Here is a 5,337-nt window from a genome sequence, read left to right on the forward strand (position 1 = left end):
CAGAATCACTTCCAAAAAGGATTTTCAACTTGTTTTCAAAATAATATTTGTTTCCCAAAAAAAAAAAAAAAAGTTTCTAAATAACGCTCCAATTGTTTTGAAATAAAATATATTCAAATCCAAAATAATTTATAATGAAATATTTTCGAAAAACATTTTCATTGTAAAATATATTACCGGATTTAGTTGCATACATGAAAATATGAAAATCAATTTCTTGTGTTTGGTTCCTTATAAATTTATAATATAATATATATATATATTCTTTTAATTAGAAACAATCTAAACTCAATTCCTTTAATCAAAAACAACCATGAATCAAACCCAGACTCAAATTCATTCAAAATGCAGATATGTAAGGGAAAAAGTACCAAATCTAAAAATAAAATAAAAATAAAAAATCCTTAGAAACTTAGCAAATCCAACACCATAGTCAAGCTCATTGAACCATCAATGCTCCCATAACACNCAATACAAATGCAACTTACATTAATGTGATATGAAGGATATGCAAGAATGATTGTCAAGTGTTGCATAATTTAACATCATGAATAACTATGTCCATGAGTAATACTACAAACACAACAATTTCATAACAATGTTTAAGTCACAAGTTGATACTGGTTCTCATTTGGCATGACATTGACATCACTTTTTACTAGTCATTAATAATTTATCACTTATGATTTGTTGTAATATTATTGTGAAAGTATTGTGTTGTAGTTTTATTCATGTTTAGTTCTAGTTGTGTTTATTTTAGAATATTACTAGAATTAACTCTAACAATTCCCATATCCATTTTATTAAAAAAAAAAAAAAAAATCTTCATTTCATGGTTTTGATTAAAATTTCCAAATCTAATAAATTCAAACATGCTATCACATATTTCAAAAAATGTTTTAACACTCTGGCAGTTTATACATTGTTTGATCTTAAAAAAAAAAAAAAAAAAAAAAAAAAATTTCAACCATGAATTGGACAGAGTGAAGAATACTTGAAATGGAAAGGATATTGTTACCTCTACTTCTAACAAGTCAAAAAAATTGTAATACACTGGCTTTTGATGGAATACTGCTAGAAGTGTATATATATAACAAAAGTCTAAAATAATTTTAATGATTGTGGTTGACAGATGTGGCATGTAATATACTCCAACTGGAGAATAGACTAGCTTTTGTTATGAACGGCCAGGGAATCACCCCTCTGCATCTCCTAGCAAGTAAGCCTTCGGTCTTCAGAAGTGGTTCCTACCTTGGATGGTGAAGAAATCATTTATTATTGTAAGTATCACTCAATTGTGGAGATCCAGTTGTACCTACATTAGATGTAGTTTTTCTGTTTGTTATATATCTATATCTATATATATATATATATGAAGTGGGTTATTCCAATTTATGTCTTTGTCGAACATCACCTGTTGTTATCATTGTTGTTGTGTGGAAGGTATGTATGTTGAAGAGCTCAAGTGCGAAATTTCTATTCACCAAATGTTTGGGGATTTAAGAAAATTGTTCAAATATTCCAAATTCGAAGACGAAAATAATCACAATTTCCTAAAGAACTTCCAATCATGCATCAAATTTTGTCAAGGGTTATTTCAAACCGTGGTTCAATGGTTGAAGACTATGGCTCAACGCGGTAAGAAATGGATCTTTTATTTCCCTACTTTAATTTAAAGCAACGTTTCTTAAAGTTATTGCAGAACCGGTGATAGAACACAAAGGTTACTTTCCTTTTCTATTGTTTGAAAGAATAGATGTGCATTGCAAAGGCCGTGATGATGTAGAGAGTCACGAAGAACGGAATGTTACCGGTCAATCAGAAGATTCAAAACATAAAGGTGAGAAATGCATAGTATAAAAATTGCATGTGATGATGTGAGTCTAAAGTTAAAAAATCCCAAATCAGTCGGTTTGGGATTTAATATAGGTTGTCTTTATTATTTTTTCTATTTTTTATGATAGGGGTTGTCATTTTTTATTATGCTATTCTTATTTGGTCCTGTCCGTCTATTAAATTTTTGGGTTGAATGCTTTACTAGCATTAAAGTACAGTCACTAATGCTAAACGCCTAAACTTATATATGCAATTATCTTAACTAACTTGTAACTCCAAGTATATGCATGAGATACATTTACAAATAAATATAACTAAATGCGTATTAAAATTTGACCAAGTTTATATATAATTATATATAATATTTGTATATTTAAAAATATAAAATAGCAATTAATAAAATAAATATAAGTCTATTAGTTATAAATAAAAAAATAATTTAAATTGTTATTCACGAAATTTGCAATTTTAGTTTGTCCAACTACTATTTGTATAATAATAATAATAATAATAATAATAACTAGTCTTTAACCCGTGTTATGCACGGGAACTTACCTATTTGTGAGGTAGACTAAAATAATTTATAAAAAATTTAAGAAGCTACACTTTTGCATGATTTGCTTTTATATAACTTCAATTTGTGTTACAATTTGATGAAGAAGCCGTTGCTTAAACGTGCAATGGCTTACAAAAATTTATAAAATAATAATTTTGTTTAAATATTGTGCTAACGTGAAAAATTATGAGAGTTTCAAAGGTTTCGGCTCACAAATTTGGAGATAAATTATCAATGTTTGAGTTTGAGTTTAAATTGAACTTGTTAGAGAGATAGAGTTTCACTCCTTGTTAAATTTGGACTAATAAAAATAATTTTATTTAAATAAAATTATTAGAGAGATAGAGTTTCACTTCTTATTAAGTTTGGATTAAAAAAAATAATTTTATTTAAATAAAATGATATTTTTATTTAAATATTGTGCTGACGTGAAAAATTGTAAGAGTTTTAAAGGTTTCGGTTTATATATAGAGTTTCACTCCTTATTAAATTTGGATTAAAGAAAAATAATTTGTTTAAAAGAAATGATAATAATGAGTTTGAGTTTAAGTTGGACTTGTTAGAGAAATAAAGTTTCACTCATTGTTAAGTTTGGATTAAATAAAAATAAATTTATTTAAATAAAATGATAATTTTATTTAAATATTATGCTGACGTGAAAAATTGTGAGAGGTTTAGAGTTTTCGGTTATATATATATATATATGAATCAATGATGATGAATTTTTTAAGGTTATTTTGATTCTTTGGTCTTCTCACTTAATAACTCATTTAGTATTAAAAAAAAAAAATGCATGAAACACATTTACAAATAAGCATAACTAAATGTGTACTAAAATTTTACCAAATATATATACATAATATAATGTTTGTATATTTTAAAATATAAAATAGAAAATAATAAAATAAATATAAGTTTATTAGAAACAATGGAAAAAAAATCATTTAATTTTTATTCATGAAATTCTCAATTTTAGTTTGTATAATAATAATAATAATAATAATAATAATAATAATAATGAATCAATGACGAGATATTTTTATAGATTTATTAATTTTGATTCTATGGTTTTCTCATTTAATAACTTATATAGCACAAAAATTAAGAAAATTAAATCAGCGATTTACTGTTTTTTTATTTTATTTTATTTTATTTTATGGGAAGGGCTGGGTTGAACTTGGTATATTGTTTTTGGGTTAAATGGGTCCCAATGGGTTTTTAGTTAAAACCCAATAATTATTGGGTCTAATTGGGTTGATGCTTATTTAACCCAACTAATAATTGGGTGAGTTTGGATTCAATTAGAGTGGGTGGGTGGGTTTGGGTAGGCAAATAGGTTTGGACTTACTTTGTCACCCATAAATTGGAGAGTAATCACAAGGGAATAATAAACTAAAGTTTGAGTAATAATGGCCATAAACTAAAATCAACTACACACACATCTTCATAAGCATATATATTTAATCTCAACATTCAGACATACCCATTAACTCAATCATGCACATTCAGTCATGTGTTCATCAAATTGTACTCATGCATGTACATATATATATATATATATATTAATGAACAAAAAATGGGTAAGGGGCGACCAACTTGACAATCCTACCTAGGTGTGACCATAGTAGCACCATACTCACTGGGTCCAATAGCACCCTACTCACTAGGTCCAAGGCCCTGCTGAGGTGCATGGGGACCATGGTGAACTATAGTTTTCTAGCCCCATAAAGGACATTAGTGAACCTTGTAAAGTTGAATTTATTCAACTATGTATTGGCTTTATTATGTGCTATATTTGGTTGTAATTCAGCATTTAGAAACCCTATATTTAGGTGGGAATAATGTAAGGGCTGTGTGTGAGAGAGTGTTAAGATTTGATCAAGAGTGTACAACAAGCAAATGACTCACAATTGGAACTTGTGATTGACTCGTGAGTGGTGACTTACCAAAATGAAGCACATGTGTGAAGCATGCAGGAAGATGAAAAGTCAAGACACCTGGATCAATACAGGACAAAAAGTACAGTCTGGCCTAGTCTAGTAACTGGCGACTGGAACTTGCGACTCATCCAGTCGCAAATGACTCGCCAGTGCACCCTGTTTTGCTGAAAAGTGACTTTTCACATTTCATCTCATACTCTACTATAAATACTTTTATACCCACGAAATGTATAGAGTTTCCAGAGAGAATTTTAAGAGAGAAACTCTAGAGAAAAACAATATTGATTCATTCATAATCTTATATACTTGATTCATAAGCCAAATCCATACCTCACCAAATTCAAAGTAGTGAGAAGGTTCTTGTTGTTTGGGAAGCAGTTCAAGAGAGAACCAATTCATTTTGGTTGATGCAATAGGCTAATTGTGGGATTTAGTAAGGTAGATAAGACACGGTTTGGCATAACCTTGTTGGAGCAAAAAGTATGGAGGGTTTAGGTCCATTAGGTAGATTAGGCTTGAAGGATCTATTGCTATTCGTATATCCCAACTAATTTTCTAGTGGATTATTTACCACATGGAGGGTGGCGGAGAGGTTTTTCGCTGAGTTCTTTGATTTCCTCTTCGATAACATGTGCCAGTGTTATATTGTGTTTTCATCTCTCTTTCCCTTACTCTTATCTTTTAATTTTTACTGGTTGTGATTAATTATTGGCTTAAAGTAGTTTGCTAATTTGGGTATTACTTATATTATTCCGCATATATGTTGTTTGAATATAAACTTGTATTGGAAAATTTGTATTTAGGGGTCTAAAAATTTTCAAGTGTTTTATACACTAAGTGAGTTTTCAAACCTTAAGTTATTGAGGTAGGTAACCCAAGTGAGTCTATATTCAGACTCGAACCTTGGACGTCACATTCAACGTATCTTGTGCATCACTCAAGACCACTAGACCAGTGGCGATGCCATGTGCAAGTCAGGGTGTTCCTAGGAGCACCCTAACCTGA

The 5,337-nt window shown here is 29.3% G+C and overlaps 1 long non-coding RNA gene across 1 annotated transcript; it reads left to right on the forward strand.

Moving 5' to 3' along the window:
• The first annotated feature begins 964 nt into the window (after nt 1-964).
• On the forward strand, nt 965-2,124 carry LOC112018248 (uncharacterized). Its single transcript, XR_010629262.1, has 3 exons — nt 965-1,280; nt 1,444-1,638; nt 1,757-2,124. It is a non-coding gene; the product is annotated as an uncharacterized LOC112018248 (long non-coding RNA).
• The last annotated feature ends 3,213 nt before the right edge of the window (nt 2,125-5,337 follow it).

This window comes from Quercus suber, unplaced genomic scaffold (assembly GCF_002906115.3).
Source record: "Quercus suber isolate HL8 unplaced genomic scaffold, Cork oak 2.0 scaffold_88, whole genome shotgun sequence".
NCBI lineage: Eukaryota > Viridiplantae > Streptophyta > Magnoliopsida > Fagales > Fagaceae > Quercus > Quercus suber.